The sequence below is a fragment of the Cherax quadricarinatus genome, chromosome 4, assembly GCF_038502225.1.
Source record: "Cherax quadricarinatus isolate ZL_2023a chromosome 4, ASM3850222v1, whole genome shotgun sequence".
In the NCBI taxonomy this organism is placed as follows: Eukaryota; Metazoa; Arthropoda; class Malacostraca; order Decapoda; family Parastacidae; genus Cherax; species Cherax quadricarinatus.
Window position 1 is genome coordinate 29,664,739 of NC_091295.1, and position 17,744 is coordinate 29,682,482.

Genomic DNA, 17,744 nt, shown 5'->3' on the forward strand with positions numbered 1-17,744 from the left:
TTGTGTATGCAATAATTTCGCAAAAATCATTCCGAGCCGAATGAAAAAAAATATTTCATTGTGTTTGTTTATTATTAAATTATTGTAAACTTACCTATAATATATTTAGTTGGATTAGGCTAAATTAAATTGTTATAATAAGGTTAGGTAAATTTTCTAAGGTTCTTTTGGTACAAAATTATTAATTTTTACATTAAGATAAATGGAAAAAATATATCTTTAAACGTATAAAAGAAAATTTTAGAAAGGACTAAATTTTAAATGAGTTGTTGCTCATTGACCAGTTTTACCTATACGGCACGATATATATATATATATATATATATATATATATATATATATATATATATATATATATATATATATATATATTATTGTAACCACGAACGAGTGGTATTGATCAATACAACACTGCGACTAGCCAAGGATTCGAACCCATATAGTTTTGGCCCGCCTCATGGTGAGCGAAAAACCACATGACGCTCTAACCCACAGGACCATCAGATCCTACAAGAATCAAGTACCATTTGGTGTATTAGCCTTTAGAGCGTCATGTGGTTTTTGCTCACCATGAGGCGGGCCAAAGCAACATGGGTTCGACTCCTTGGCTAGTCACAGTGTTATTATGTATATATATAGGGTGGGGTTGGCGCCGACCACTAACCCAATCTAAGAGTAACCGTGGACGGTGACACCTACGCTAATCTGAGACCTCTCTCCCTGCATTTGTTGCTCCCTTGCTACATCGCACAACTCCTGATGCCGCACTGAGAAGTGTGAAAGTACTTGAGCTAAAGGTTTCCCCCCCCCCCCCCCCCGTGGCTTGTCCTGCATATGTATATATATAAACACTGATCTCTGGCTGAAGGAGACTCGAACCTACGAACCTTGGAACAAGGTGTGCAGTGCTTTACCAATCTACCCACACTGGACAATACCTTGGAGTCCAGCTTGCGCTAGACTTTGATCCAAGGCAGCCAGCTTTCAGGGAGAAGGCTTACAGAGATCAGTGTTTGTGTATATTTCGCCTGCTCTTGCGAATTCCTTGCATGTATATATATATATATATATATATATATATATATATATATATATATATATATATATATATATAAAAACACTGATCTCTGGCTGAAGGAGACTCGAACCTACGAACCTTAGGACAAGGTACGCAGTGCTTTACCAATCTACCCACACTGGACAATACCTTGGCGTGTAGCTTGCACTACACGTTTGATCCAAGGCAGCCAGCTTTCAGGGAGAAGTCTTACAGCTTCGCGAATTCCTTGCATATATATATATATATATATATATATATATATATATATATATATATATATATATATATATATATATATATATATATATATATATATATATATATAAAGCTGTTTAATTTATCATAAAATTTTAAAAACTTGCAGTAGATCAATTAATTACTAGTCCTTCTTGCATAAAATTTCTTTTTTTTTTTCCTCATACTCTGAACAAAACAACTTTGTAGTACCATCTCATCATGTTTTTTTTTCTCACTTTACAAATGTGGTCTTTTTCTTTACCTGTTGATAATGTGCGTGTGTGCACGCGCGCCTGTATGTACGTGTGTGTATCCTTTATGTACGTGTGTGTATCCTGTATGTACGTGTGTGTACCCATGTATTTTTGACACCCTCCATTTGAAATCGCATTTTCTGCTACATTAAAGATGGCTTATTATAGCACAGAAGTAGTGCATTTGGTTCACAACTGAAGGACCCGGGTTCTGATCTGGGGAGGGAGGAAACATGGCCATGTTTACTTACACCTTTTTTTTTTGTTTTTTGGCCTGGTCACCTATTGGTAGACATCCACTTGTGTGTTAGTGGACTGTTGTGGGTGGCATCCTGGGGGAAAGAGCAGGGAAGTAGTATACCTTAGATAGAGCTTGACCTTGAAGTGAACCGAGTTAGGACAGCAGCTCTTAGCCTGTAAATTAAACATTTTACAAATGACGTCATTCGCGTTGGTATGCTATAATAAAGGCATCAGTGTTTCTCAACCAGTTTAGTAACCTCCTACGTCCAGTGGTGCTGGTGCTACTACAGCCTCTCATTCCTACACGGAAGAAACAAAATCTTAAATACTACCTACCTGGAGGGTGTTCTGGGGGTCAACGCCCCCTGGCTTTCCTATCTGCACATGAGTCCATGGACTCATCCTAATATTTTTTCAGCTAAGCAGCCCTTGAGTGCCATTTCTTGAGGGTCCTCAGAGCAGGTCATCTCTTACTTGCCAGTGATCCAGGGATTACCTTACATACGGCCTGGTCTCGGACCTGGCCTCCTCGACTGGAAAGAAAATATTACTGGATTGAGAACTGTTAGGCAGCAAGAAAAACTATTAAGAAAAGGTATGTGTATTGTAAATGACAGTAGATGTTGGGTAATGGAAGTTTACCATCTGTTAGCGTCTATAACAAGGTTGATGTGTACACCTCTGAGTGTTATTCAAAATTATAATATATACATATACACATGTGTGTGTGTGTGTGTGTGTGTGTGTGTGTAAGTGTGTGTGTGTATGTGTACTGTGTTCTTCACCAGAATTTCACTAAAAATATATTTTAAGTAAAAATAGAATGCGTTTGTGTAGTTATTGTTACAAAAAATAAATCACTGAAACCGTAAAAAAAAAGGTTTAGTGGTGGAGTTTGTATGATAATGTTTGAGCAGGAGCAGTGCCACCACAGCTCCTGGTACCTAGCAGGAGCAGTGCCACCACAGCTCCTGGTACCTAGCAGGAGCAGTGCCACCACAGCTCCTGGTACCTAGCAGGAGCAGTGACACCACAGCTCCTGGTACCTAGCAGGAGCAGTGCCACCACAGCTCCTGGTACCTAGCAGGAGCAGTGCCTCCACAGCTCCTGGTACCTAGCAGGAGCAGTGCCACCACAGCTCCTGGTACCTAGCAGGAGCAGTGCCACCACAGCTCCTGGTACCTAGCAGGAGCAGTGCCACCACAGCTCCTGGTACCTAGCAGGAGCAGTGCCACCACAGCTCCTGGTACCTAGCAGGAGCAGTGCCGCCACAGCTCCTGGTACCTAGCAGGAGCAGTGCCACCACAGCTCCTGGTACCTAGCAGGAGCAGTGCCACCACAGCTCCTGGTACCTAGCAGGAGCAGTGCCACCACAGCTCCTGGTACCTAGCAGGAGCAGTGCCACCACAGCTCCTGGTACTTAGCAGGAGCAGTGCCACCACAGCTCCTGGTACCTAGCAGGAGCAGTGCCACCACAGCTCCTGGTACCTAGCAGGAGCAGTGCCACCACAGCTCCTGGTACCTAGCAGGAGCAGTGCCACCACAGCTCCTGGTACCTAGCTGGAGCAGTGCCACCACAGCTCCTGGTACCTAGCAGGAGCAGTGCCACCACAGCTCCTGGTACCTAGCAGGAGCAGTGCCACCACAGCTCCTGGTACCTAGCAGGAGCAGTGCCACCACAGCTCCTGGTACCTAGCAGGAGCAGTGCCACCACAGCTCCTGGTACCTAGCAGGAGCCGTGCCACCACAGCTCCTGGTACCTAGCAGGAGCAGTGCCACCACATCTCCTGGGACCTAGCAGGAGCAGTGCCACCACAGCTCCTGGTACCTAGCAGGAGCAGTGCCACCACAGCTCCCGGTACTTAGCAGGAGCAGTGCCACCACAGCTCCAGGGACCTAGCAGGAGCAGTGCCACCACAGCTCCTGGTACCTAGCAGGAGCAGTGCCACCACAGCTCCTAGTACCTAGCAGGAGCAGTGCCACCACAGCTCCTGGTACCTAGCAGGAGCAGTGTCACCACAGCTCCTGGTACCTAGCAGGAGCAGTGCCACCACAGCTCCTGGTACCTAGCAGGAGCCGTGCCACCACAGCTCCTGGTACCTAGCAGGAGCAGTGCCACCACATCTCCTGGTACCTAGCAGGAGCAGTGCCACCACAGCTCCTGGTACCTAGCAGGAGCAGTGCCACCACAGCTCCCGGTACTTAGCAGGAGCAGTGCCACCACAGCTCCTGGTACCTAGCAGGAGCAGTGCCACCACAGCTCCTGGTACCTAGCAGGAGCAGTGCCACCACAGCTCCTGGTACCTAGCAGGAGCAGTGCCACCACAGCTCCTGGCACCTAGCAGGAACAGTGCCATAACAGCTCCTGGTACCTAGCAGGAGCAGTGCCACCACAGCTCCTGGTACCTAGCAGGAGCAGTGCCACCACAGCTCCTGGTACCTAGCAGGAGCAGTGCCACCACAGCTCCTGGTACCTAGCAGGAGCAGTGCCACCACAGCTCCTGGTACCTAGCAGGAGCCGTGCCACCACAGCTCCTGGTACCTAGCAGGAGCAGTGCCACCACATCTCCTGGTACCTAGCAGGAGCAGTGCCACCACAGCTCCTGGTACCTAGCAGGAGCAGTGTCACCACATCTCCTGGTACCTAACAGGAGCAGTGCCACCACAGCTCCTGGTACCTAGCAGGAGCAGTGACACCAGAGCTCCTGGTACCTAGCAGGAGCAGTGCCACCACAGCTCCTGGTACCTAGCAGGAGCAGTGCCACCTCAGCTCCTGGTACCTAGCAGGAGCAGTACCACCATAGCTCCTGGTACCTAGCAGGAGCAGTGCCACCACAGCTCCTGGTACCTAGCAGGAGCAGTGCCACCACAGCTCCTGGTACCTAGCAGGAGCAGTGCCACCACAGCTCCTGGTACCTAGCAGGAGCAGTGCCACCACAGCTCCTGGTACCTAGCAGGAGCAGTGCCACCACAGCTCCTGGTACCTAGCAGGAGCCGTGCCACCACAGCTCCTGGTACCTAGCAGGAGCCGTGCCACCACATCTCCTGGTACCTAGCAGAAGCAGTGCCACCACAGCTCCCGGTACTTAGCAGGAGCAGTGCCACCACAGCTCCTGGTACCTAGCAGGAGCAGTGTCACCACATCTCCTGGTACCTAGCAGGAGCAGTGCCACCACAGCTCCTGGTACCTAGCAGGAGCAGTGCCACCACAGCTCCTGGTACCTAGCAGGAGCAGTGCCACCACAGCTCCTGGTACCTAGCAGGAGCAGTGCCACCACAGCTCCTGGTACCTAGCAGGAGCAGTGCCACCTCAGCTCCTGGTACCTAGCAGGAGCAGTACCACCACAGCTCCTGGTACCTAGCAGGAGCAGTGCCACCCCAGCTCCTGGGACCTAGCAGGAGCAGTGCCACCACAGCTTCTGGTACCTACCAGGAGCAGTGCCACCACAGCTCCTGGTACCTAGCAGGAGCAGTGCCACCACAGCTCCTGGTACCTAGCAGGAGCAGTGCCACCACAGCTCCTGGTACCTAGCAGGAGCAGTGCCACCACAGCTCCTGGTACCTAGCAGGAGCAGTGCCACCACAGCTCCTGGTACCTAGCAGGAGCCGTGCCACCACAGCTCCTGGTACCTAGCAGGAGCCGTGCCACCACATCTCCTGGTACCTAGCAGAAGCAGTGCCACCACAGCTCCCGGTACTTAGCAGGAGCAGTGCCACCACAGCTCCTGGTACCTAGCAGGAGCAGTGTCACCACATCTCCTGGTACCTAGCAGGAGCAGTGCCACCACAGCTCCTGGTACCTAGCAGGAGCAGTGCCACCACAGCTCCTGGTACCTAGCAGGAGCAGTGCCACCACAGCTCCTGGTACCTAGCAGGAGCAGTGCCACCACAGCTCCTGGTCCCTAGCAGGAGCAGTGCCACCTCAGCTCCTGGTACCTAGCAGGAGCAGTACCACCACAGCTCCTGGTACCTAGCAGGAGCAGTGCCACCACAGCTCCTGGTACCTAGCAGGAGCAGTGCCACCACAGCTTCTGGTACCTAACAGGAGCAGTGCCACCACAGCTCCTGGTACCTAGCAGGAGCAGTGCCACCACAGCTCCTGGTACCTAGCAGGAGCAGTGCCACCACAGCTCCTGGTACCTAGCAGGAGCAGTGCCACCACAGCTCCTGGTACCTAGCAGGAAGAGTGCCACTACGGCTCCTGGTACCTAGCAGGAACAGTGCCACCATGGCTCCTGGTACCTAGCAGGAAGAGTGCCACTACGGCTCCTGGTACCTAGCAGGAACAGTGCCACCACGGCTCCTGGTACCTAGCAAGAAGAGTGCCACTACAGCTCCTGGTACTTAGCAGGAACAGTGCCACCACGGCTTCTGGTACCTAGTAGGAGCAGTGGCACCACGGCTCCTGGTACCTAGTAGGAGCAGTGCCACCACGGCTCCTGGTACGTAGCAGGAACAGTGCCACCAGGACCCCTGGTATGTAGCAGGAACAGTGCCACCACCGCTCCTGGCACCTAGGAGGAAGAGAGCCACCATGGCTCCTGGTACCTAGCAAGAACAGTGCCACCACGGCTCCTGGTACCTAGCAAGAAGAGTTCCACCACGGCTCCTGGTAACCAGCAGGAACAGTGCCACCACGGCTTCTGGTACATAGTAGGAGCAGTGCTACCACGGCTCCTGGTACGTAGCAGGAACAGTGCCACCAGGGCCCCTGGTATGCAGCAGGAACAGTGCCATCACCGCTCCTGGCACCTAGGATGAAGAGAGCCACCATGGCTCGTGGTACCTAACAGGAACAGTTCCACCACGGCTCCTGGTACCTAGCAGGAACAGTGCCACGACGGCTCCTGGCACCTAGGAGGAAGAGAGCCACCATGGCTATTGGTACCTAACAGGAACAGTGCCACAACGGCTCCTGGTACCTAGGAGGAAGAGAGCCACCATGACTTCTGGTACCTAACAGGAACAGTGCCACCACGGCTTCTGGTACCTAGCAGGAACAGTGCCACTACGGCTCCTGGCACCTAGCAGGAACAGTGCCACCACGGCTCCTGGTACCTAGCAGGAACAGTGCCACTACGGCTCCTGGCACCTAGCAGGAACAGTGCCACCACGGCTCCTGGAAGCTAGCAGGAACAGTGCCACCACGGCTCCTGGTACCTAGCAGGAACAGTGCCACGACGGCTACTGGTACGTAGCAGGAACAGTGCCACCAGAGCCCCTGGTATGTAGCAGGAACAGTGCACCACCGCTCCTGGCACCTAGGAGGAAGAGAGCCACCATGGCTCCTGGTACCTAGCAGGAACAGTTCCACGACGGCTCCTGGCACCTAGCAGGAACAGTGCCACCACGGCTCCTGGCATCTAGCAGGAACAGTGCCACCACGGCTCCTGGCACCTAGCAGGAACAGTGCCACCACGGCTCCTGGTACCTAGCAGGAACAGTGCCACCACGGCTCCTGGTACCTAGCAGGAACAGTGCCACGACGGCTGGCACCTAGCAGGAACAGTGCCACCACAGCTCCTGGTACGTAGCAGGAACAATGCCACCACGGCTCCTGTTATGTAGCAGGAACAGTGCCACCACGGCTTCTGGCCCCTAGGAGGAAGAGAGCCACCATGACTCCTGGTACCTAACAGGAACAGTTCCACTACGGCTCCTGGTACCTAGCAGGAACAGTGCCACCACGGCTCCTGGCATCTAGCAGGAACAGTGCCACCACGGCTCCTGGTACCTAGTAGGAATAGTGCCACCACGGCTCCTGGCACCTAGCAGGAGCAGGGCCATCACGGCCCACTGTCACCTAACAGAAGCAGGGCCACCACGGGCCACTGGTACCGTGGTTGGCAGTACATTAACAGAACTAACCAAGCATCCCGCCACTAATTGACGCACATACAATATAAGAGACAAAAAAAAAAACGCATCAAGTAATGGCCGTGTGCGTGGCTGCTTCTTTTCTTCCAGTTTCCGCTCCAGCTGCCACCATTTGTCGCTACATATGCAGATGAGCTGCTCCTCCTCCTCCTTCCTAATTATTGCTAGAAGTCACCCGGGCGATCACTCTCCCTTTATTAGATTAATTAAGTGATCTCAGACTGAAAGATGGCATCGCTGGCTCGCCCTCCTGTAATACACCCGGGATGTCGTGTCTCTCTAATATGGACCAATCATTAATCAGCATTAAGTACTAACGTGCTGGGATTGGCTAATGCTTCCCGCTCATTATCGGGATTAGAGAAAACGGGAGTCATAAAGAAAGATTTCCTCGTCTATTCAGTGAAGCAAGGTTGGCTGGCTGCCTTATGTTCACCATAAAGAATGGTACACTTTCCTTGTGGATAATTCTGACATAATAGGCCAGGCGGCCGCCTTAATTGTCCGGACAATTATCACTCCTGTACCCACGGTGCCGGGAATTTGGATGATATATATCCGCCCACAAGTAATTAGAGAGGATGGGGCTATATTTTATCAAGGACTCTTGTAATAACACCAGTCTCCCCAAAAATAAATTTTAAAGTGCTAGTTAATGAGCGTGATTAACACAATTTTTCAATAAAACTTTTCACGTTAATGGGAAAAGCGAAATTTTTCAGTGGGAGCAAAAATTAAATTTTTTTTTGTCAAAACTTATATAATGCATTTTCCATTACTGCATTACGGAACAATGTTGTGTGTGTGTGTGTGTGTGTGTGTGTGTGTGTGTGTGTGTGTGTGTGTGTGTGTGTGTGTGTGTGTGTGTGTGTGTGTACGTGTGTGTGTGTGGTGTGTGTGTGTGTGGTGTGTGTGTGTGTGTGTGTGTGTGTGTGTGTGTGTGTGTGTGTGTGTGTGTGTGTGTGTGTGTGTGTGTACGTGTGTGTGTGTGGTGTGTGTGTGTGTGTGTGTGTGTGTGTGTGTGTGTGTGTGTGTGTGTGTACGTGTGTGTGTGTGTGTGTGTGTGTGTGTGTGTGTGTGTGTGTGTGTGTACGTGTGTGTGTGTGTGGTGTGTGTGTGTGTGTTGTGTGTGTGTGTGTGTGTGTGTATGTGTGTGTGTGTGTGTGTGTGTGTGTGTGTGTGTGTGTGTGTGTGTGTGTGTGTGTACGTGTGTGTGTGGTGTGTGTGTGTGTGTGTGTGTGTGTGTGTGTGTGTGTGTGTGTAAGTGTGTGTGTGGTGTGTGTGTGTGTGTGTGTGTGTGTGTGTGTGTGTTGTGTGTGTGTGTGTGTGTGTGTGTACGTGTGTGTGTGTGTGTGTGTGTGTGTGTGTGTGTGTGTGTGTACGTGTGTGTGTACGTGTGTGTGTGTGTGTGTGTGTGTGCTTGTGTGTGTGTGTGTGTGTGTGGTGTGTGTGTGTGTGTGTGTGTGTGTGTGTTGTGTGTGTGTGTGTGTGTGTGTGTGTGTGTGTGTGTGTGTGTGTACGTGTGTGTGTGTGTGTGTGTGTGTGTGTGTGTGTGTGTGTTGTGTGTGTGTGTGTGTGTGTGTGTGTGTGTGTGTGTGTGTGTGTGTGTGTGTGTGTGTGTGTGTGTACACTCACTTATTTGTACTTACCTATTTGTGGTTTCAGGGGTCGAGTCGAAGCTCCTGGCCCCGCCTCTTCACCGGTGTGTGTGTGTGTGTGTGTGTGTGTGTGTGTGTGTGTGTGTGTGTGTGTGTACACTCACTTATTTGTACTTACCTATTTGTGGTTTCAGGGGTCGAGTCGAAGCTCCTGGCACTACCACTTCGCTTCGCTTCGTGTGTGTATGTGTAGACTTGTCTATATTTGATTGCAGGGGGTTGAGGCCAGCTCCTGGCCCGGCTCCTCGATTTGTAGCTTGCCAGATTCTCTCCTATCATTATGGATCCCACCATACCTATTCTTAAAACTGTGTTTGGAAGCTGCCTCTTCCACTTTTCATGGAGACCATTCAACTTCCCGACTACTCTTGAGATATCCCTGTGGTTTATCTGTGTCTTAGCCGCCAGCTGTGTCCCAGAGTACCTGTGTCTCGCCTCTCAAACTTTCTGTCCCTGTCTACTCTATCAGTTCCCCTGAGTATTTATACATGTATCATATCCCCCTGGTACTTTTCTCCTTCAGTGTTCGTTAGGTTCAGTTCCATTAACCTCTCATCTTAGCTTATATCCTTGACGTCTGGAACTAGCCTTCTAAATTTTCTTAACATGTTTTTTCAGATGTGGGTTCCATACCTGGGTTGTATGGGCCGGACATATGCTGTATAAAGGGTCTGAAATAACTCTTTGTTGAGATTCCTGAAAGTCATTTTAAGATTTGTCAGACGAGCATTGATTGCATAGGTTATTAGGCTGATGTGAGCCTCTGGTGATATAACAAGTACTAGGTTCACCTTTAAGTATATTTGAGTGTGGCCTGTAGTGTCTGTGTTCCGTGGTCTATACGCTGTGTCTGGTCTTCTTGCGCCTTCCCCACTTTATCTGGAGTTTATCTGGAGAGAGTTCCGGGGGTCAACGCCCCCGCGTTGACCCCCGGTATTTCCCCAAGTATTCCCCCAAGTATTTCCTAGGATTGAATCAGTCTTGTGTGTGTGTGTGTGTGTGTGTGTGTGTGTGTGTGTGTGTGTGTGTGTGTGTGTGTGTGTGTGTGTGTATACTCACCTAATTGTGGTTGCAGGGGCCGAGATTCAGCTCCTGGCCCCGCCTCTTCACTGATCGCTACTAGGTCCTCTCCCTCTCTGCTTCCTGAGCTTTGTTATACCTCTTCTTAAAACTATGTATGGTTCCTGCCTTCACTACTTCACTTGCTAGGCTGTTCCACTTCCTGACGACTCTATGACTGAAGAAATACTTCCTAACGTCCCTGTGGCTCGTCTGAGTCTTCAGCTTCCAGTTGTGACCCCTTGTTTCTGTGTCCCCTCTCTGGAACATCCTATCTCTGTCCACCTTGTCTATTCCCCGCAGTATTTTGTATGTCGTTATCATGTCCCCCCTGACCTTTCTGTCCTCCAGTGTCGTCAGTCCAATTTCCCTCAACCTTTCCTCGTACGACATTCCCCTAAGCTCTGGGACTAGCCTTGTTGCAAACCTTTGTACTTTCTCTAACTTCTTGACGTGCTTGACCAGGTGTGGGTTCCAGACCGGTGCTGCATACTCCAGTATGGGCCTATCATACACAGTGTACAGTGTCTTGAACGATTCCTTATTAGGGTATCGGAACGCTATTCTCAGGTTTGCCAGGCGCCCGTATGCTGCAGCAGTTATTTGGTTGATGTGTGCCTCCGGTGACGTGCTCGGTGTTATGGTCACCCCAAGGACTTTCTCCCTGAGTGAGGTCTGTAGTCTTTGTCCACCTAGCCTATACTCTGTCTGCGGTCTTCTTTGCCCCTCCCCAATCTTCATGACTTTACATTTGGCAGGGTTGAATTCGAGAAGCCAGTTTCTGGACCACATGTCCAGCCTGTCCGGGTCTCTTTGCAGTCCTGCCTCATCCTCATCCGATTTAATTCTTCTCATCAGCTTCACATCATCTGCGAATAGGGACACTTCAGAGTCTATTCCTTCCATCATGTCGTTCGCATATATCAAAAATAGCACTGGTCCTAGAACTGACCCCTGTGGGACCCCGCTCGTCACAGGCGCCCACTGTGATACCTCTTCACGTACCATGACTCGTTGTTACCTCCCTGTCAGGTATTCCCTGATCCATTGCAGTGCCCTCCCTGTTACATGCGCCTGATCCTCCAGCTTCTGCACTAATCTCTTGTGGGGAACTGTGTCAAAGGCCTTCCTGCAGTCTAGGAAAATGCAGTCAACCCACCCCTCTCTCTCGTGTCTTACTTCTGTTACCTTGTCATAAAACTCCAGAAGGTTTGTGACACAGGATTTGCCTTCCATGAACATACGCTGGTTTTCATTTATAATCTTGTTCCGTTCCAGGTGTTCCACCACTCTCCTCCTGATAATCTTCTCCATGACTTTGCACACAATACATGTCAGAGACACAGGTCTGTAGTTTAGTGCCTCATTTCTGTTTCCTTTCTTAAATATGGGGACTACATTTGCTGTCTTCCATTTCTCAGGTAGTTGCCTAGTTTCAAGGGATGTGTTGAAGATTGTGGTTAGGGGCACGCACAGCATCTCTGCTCCTTCTCTAAGGACCCATGGGGAGATGTCCGGTCCCATCGCCTTTGAAGTATCAAGGTCACTTAGCAGCTTCTGCACCTCCTCCTCGGTGGTTCGTATGTCATCCAACACTTGTTGGTATATTCCCTCTTGATGTTCCCTCCTGTGCTGTCTTCCCAGAGCCCTTCCTGTCTCTACTGTAAAAACTTCCTTAAATCTCCTGTTTAGCTCCTCACATACCTCCTGATCATTTCTTGTGAGTTCTCCACCTTCTGTCCTCAGTCTGATCACCTGGTCTTTGACTGTTGTCTTCCTCCTGATGTGGCTATACAACAGTTTCGGGTCAGTCTTGATTTTCGATGCTATGTTATTTTCATACTGTCGCTGGGCCTCCCTCCTTACCTGTGCATACTCGTTCCTGGCTCTGCGACTGATCTCCCTATTTTCATGTGTTCTCTGCCTTCTGTACTTTTTCCATTCTCTATTGCACTTTGTTTTTGCCTCCTTACACCGTCGGGTAAACCAGGGGCTCGTTCTGGTCTTCCCATTGTTTCTGTTGCCCTTGGGAATAAACCTTTCCACTGCCTCCTTGCATTTTGTTGTTACATATTCCATCATTTCATTTACTGGCTTTCCTGCCAGTTCTCTGTCCCATGGAACCTCCTGCAGGAAGTTCCTCAACCCTATGTAGTCCCCTCTTTTATAGTCTGGCTTTTTCCATTCAACTCCTGTTACTCTCTCCACTTACAACTCTACTATGTATTCAAAGCACAGAACCACGTGGTCACTAGCTCCTAGGGGACTCTCATATGTGATGTCCTCAATGTCTGAACTGCCCAGGGTGAACACAAGGTCCAATCTTGCTGATTCATCCTCCCCTCTCACTCTGGTAGTGTCCTTAACATGTTGGTGCATGAGGTTTTCCAGCACCACATCCAACATCTTGGCTCTCCATGTTTCGGGACCCCCATGTGGCTCCAGGTTTTCCCAGTCAATCTCCCTGTTGTTGAAATCCCCCATAACCAGCAACTTTGCTCTGCTGGAGTGAGCTCTTCTTGCCACCTCAGCAAGTGTGTCCACCATTGCTCTGTTGCTCTCTTCATATTCCTCTCTTGGCCTCCTACAGTTCTATGGTGGATTATACATCACTGCAATGAACACCTTGTGCTCCCAAGACTGAAGTGTACCTACTATGTAGTCCCTTTCTCCTGTCTCGTCTATGCCTCCCATTTTCCCGAATTTCCATCGGTTTTATACGAGCAGAGCAACCCCTCCTCCTCCCCCTCTGCCCCTTCTATCTTTCCTCATGATCTGGTATCCTGGTGGGAAGATTGCATCTGTTATTGTCTCCGTGAGTTTTATTTCTGTAACTGCTATGATGTCTGGGGACTTCTCATTGATTCTTTCTTGCCATTACTCATATTTATTCGTTAATCCATCCGCATTTTTGTACCAAACCTTCAACTTCTGTTCTAATACTGTAACTGAGGTCCTGGGGGAATACTGGGGTTGGGAGAGCAGGAGCCCTGGTGGTGGACTGTGGGGGGTTGCAGTGGAGGTGGAGGAAGAGCTCCCATAGGGGGTTGCTGTAGGGGTAGGGTTCGTGGTGCGGGGGATGGGAACAGAGGGATCGGTGTGTGATGGTTGGTTTGGATTGTTCAGTTGCCTTGGGGGTGTCGTGGCTGGAGTCCTTCTGCAGGTGTTTCTGGGGGGTGTGCTTGTCCTTCCACCTGTTCCTGGATTATTCTGCTCTCCTTTTTAATTTCCTCCCATTCCTCCTTTCGTTTTTGCACTCTCTCTTTCGGTATCATCCTTTCCTCCTGTGTTCTGTCTCGATCGAGGTGCACACTCATGAACTCCTGTTTGCCTCTCAGCCATGCTTTCTCCTGCAGTTGATCAGGAGATTCGGGTTGATTCTGCCTTGAAAATTACTTTGAGAGGCCGATTCCTTTTCTTTGTGAATCATCCGATTCTCCGAAAATTCTCCACCTGGGTCATGTCCCCCTCGCCTATCACCTTCATGATACCTTCAATCGCTTTTTTTCTCCTCCTGCTTTCTTTCATCATAAGTTTCCCCTTCAGCTTCGTGTGTGTGTGTGTGTGTGTGTGTGTGTGTGTGTGTGTGTGTGTGTGTGTGTGTGTGTGTGTGTGTGTGAGTTTGTGTGTGTGTGGTGTGTGTGTGTGTGTGTGTGTGTGTGTGTGTGTGAGTGTTGTGTGTGTGTGTGTGTGTGTGTGTGTGTGTGTGTGTGTGTGTGTGTGTGTAGTGTGTTGTGTGTGTGTGTGTGTGTGTGTGTGTGTGTGTGTGTGTGTGTGTGTGAGTTTGTGTGTGTGTGTTGTGTGTGTGTGTGTGTGTGTGTGTGTGTGTGTGTGTGTTGAGTTGTGTGTGTGTGTGTGTGTGTGTGTGTGTGTGTGTGTGTGTGTGTGTGTGTGTGTGTGTGTGTGTGTGTGTGTGTGTGTGTGTGTGTGTTGTGAGTTGTGTTGTGTGTGTGTGTGTGTGTGTGTGTGTGTGTGTGTGTGTTGTGTGTGTGTGTGTGTGTGTGTGTGTGTGTGTGTGTATGTATGAGTGTGTGTGTGTGTGTTGTGTGTTTAGGTGTGTGTGTGTGTTTGTGTGTGTTTGTGTGTGTGTGTGTGTGTGTGTGTTGTGTGTGTGTGTGTGTGTGTGTGTGTGTGTGTGATGTGTGTGTGTATAGTTAGTTACATTTGTCTAGAACATGTCGATTAGACACTAGGCCTGTTGTATATGAGCACGTGTGTGACTACCTATTTGTACTCAGTGTCTAGTCTGTGTCTGGTGTGTCTGTGTAAACTTTCTCATATGTTCACTTCAGTATCGTACTGTCAAATTTATCAGTAGTATACAGACAGGACAACACACAGTGTTCAAGAATGACAGTTTATCCCCAAATATGCAAAAATTAATTTCAGTGTGGTCTTGAGAGGCCACTTGCGCACATCTGTATCACTAGAAGACATTGACTGAAAATCTCTCGGAAAAGTTGCCCATAGCAGCGTAATGTTTACGGGAATAAAAAAATAGAAACAATAGGCAAAAGCGAGAGAAAAAAAAGAGTCAATGAATGAGATGGGGCGAGAGCAGGCAGGGCCTGGGAGGGGCACATCGTGGCACGTGACAATAACGATGCCAGGATGTAATTAACGTGCTCGTTAGTTATCTGACCTGAATCCAATGAATGCCTCACTCCTCTGCTCATTCCCCTCACCTTCCCTCGCCTCTCACTTTAACTTGATAAGAATGTTGGCTTGAGTTTGTATAAGACTGTGGCTGTCCAGGGAGGTGTGGTGATGCTGGTGGAGTGGTGGAGAGGGTGAGGAGGTGTTAGTGATGTGCTGGTGGAGTGGTGGAGAGGGTGAGGAGGTGCTGTGATGCTGGTGGAGTGGTAGAGGTGAGGGAGGTGTTGGTGATGCTGGAGATGGTGAGAGGGTGAGGGAGGTGTTGGTGATGCTGGTGGAGTGGTGGAGAGGTGAGGGAGGTGTTGGTGATGCTGTGAGGGGAGAGAGGTGAGGGAGTGTGGTGATGCTGGTGGAGTGGTGGGAGAGGGTGAGGGAGGTGTTGGTGATGCTGGTGGAGGGTGGAGAGGGTGAGGGAGGTGTTGGTGATGCTGGTGGAGTGTGGAGAGGGTGAGGGAGGTGTTGGTGATGCTGGTGGAGGGTGGAGAGGGTGAGGAGGGGCGGAGAATGGTGAGAGAGATAGGAGGAGAAAGGTGACAAGAAATAGAAAGAAGATAGTGAGGTAGAAATTAGAGAGAAAGAGAGAGTAGGAGAGGAAAATAAGTAACTTCACACAACCTGCCTATATAACACCATCAGCACTACGGTACACTGTACACTGTACACTGTACACTGTACACTGTACACTGTTCACAGTACAATGTACATATACACTGTACACAGTACACTGTACACTGTACACTGTACACTGTCTACAGAAAGTAAAAGTAATGTACAGAAACTGTACATGCAAATACACTTCGACACTGTCACAGTACACAGTACATGTACACTGTAACAGCACACTGTACATAATACACTGTACGTAGCACAGTACATAGTCACACGCACAGTACACTGTAAAAGTACACTGTACATAGTAACTGTACAAGTACTGTACACAGTACACTGTACAAGACACTGTACACAGTACAGTACACTGTACACAGTGCATTGTACACAGCACTGTACACAGTACACGTACACTGTACACAGTACACTGTACACGTACTACAAGTACACTGTACACGGTACACGTACACTGTACATGTACACGTACATGACAGTTACATGTGCACAGTACACTGTACATAGTACACTGTACACAGACACTGTACATAGTACATGTACATGTACAAGAACTGTACATAGTACAAGTAATAGTACACTGACACAGACACTGTACACAGACACTGTACAAGTACACTACGTACAAGCATGTACATGCACACAGTACATGAACTGTACACAGTACACTGAAACAGACACTGTACACGTCCCTGTACACTGAAAAGTACACTGCACAGTAAAATGTACACTGTACACAGTACACTGTACACTGTACACTGTACACTGTACTGTACACTGTACACTGTACTGTACACTGTACACTGTACACAGTAAAATGTACACTGTACACAGTACACTGTACACAGTACACTGTACACTGTACACTGTACACAGTACACTGTACACAGTACACTGTACACTGTACACTGTACACTGTACACTGTACACAGTACACTGTACACAGTACACTGTACACTGTACACTGTACACTGTACTGTACACTGTACACTGTACACAGTAAAATGTACACTGTACACAGTACACTGTACACAGTACACTGTACACTGTACACTGTACACAGTACACTGTACACAGTACACTGTACACTGTACACTGTACACAGTAAAATGTACACTGTACACAGTACACAGTACACTGTACACTGTACACAGTAAAATGTACACTGTACACTGTACACAGTACAACTCAGTTCAGTATATCACTTTTATCAGTGTGTTATTTATTATCAGTTATTTCCCCTCCCTCCTCCCCCTCCTCTCCTCCCTCCCCCCCCTCTCCTCCCTCCCTCCCTCCTCCCTCTCTCTCCCTCCCCCCCTCCCTCTCCCCTCCCTCCTCCTCCCCCCCCCCCTCCCCCTCTCCCCTCTCCCTTCCTCCTCCCCCCCTCCCCTCCTCCCCTCTCCCCCCTTCTCCCCTCCCCCTCTCCTCCTTCTCCCACCCCTCCTCCCCCCTCCCTCCTCCCCTCCGCCCCCCCTCTCCCACTCTCCCCTCTCTCCTCCTCATTAACGGTGGCCGTCTGGTGGCAAATGCCTCGTTTCAAAGATGGGGTTTCCCCGGGGTTTCGATTCCGACAAGGGGGGAAACATTGGCGTGTTTCCCACAGTTGTCCATATTCACCCATCAGTAAAATGGGTACCCCGGGTGTTAGTCGACTGGGGTGGGTCGCATCCCGGGACAAAATTGACCTAATTTGCCTGGAAATCCCACATAAAAAGGGCTTTTTATACGGTGTGTATACTTGTACATGTACTTGTAGAAATAAAGATATTATGATCAGTAATGTGGGACCGTTTCCCCGCATCCTGGGACGACTCCAGTTGTGGTGCAGGCGTTTCGTGGGTTGTCTTGAGGACAGATGTTGAAAATGCTTGGTTTAAAAATTTCAAACACTAGGGAAAATTTATTAGGAAACGTTTGATCTTTAAACCTTGATCGAGGTCCCAGGACCGAAACCTTTTCAAAAGAATGTCCTAGTGTTTGCTCACGTGTCTTTTTAAACCATTTTGTGGGGATCTATGACCAAGTTTATACCAGAATAACGCTTCATCAAATGATTCTGTCTTTACTGGAAGAGCA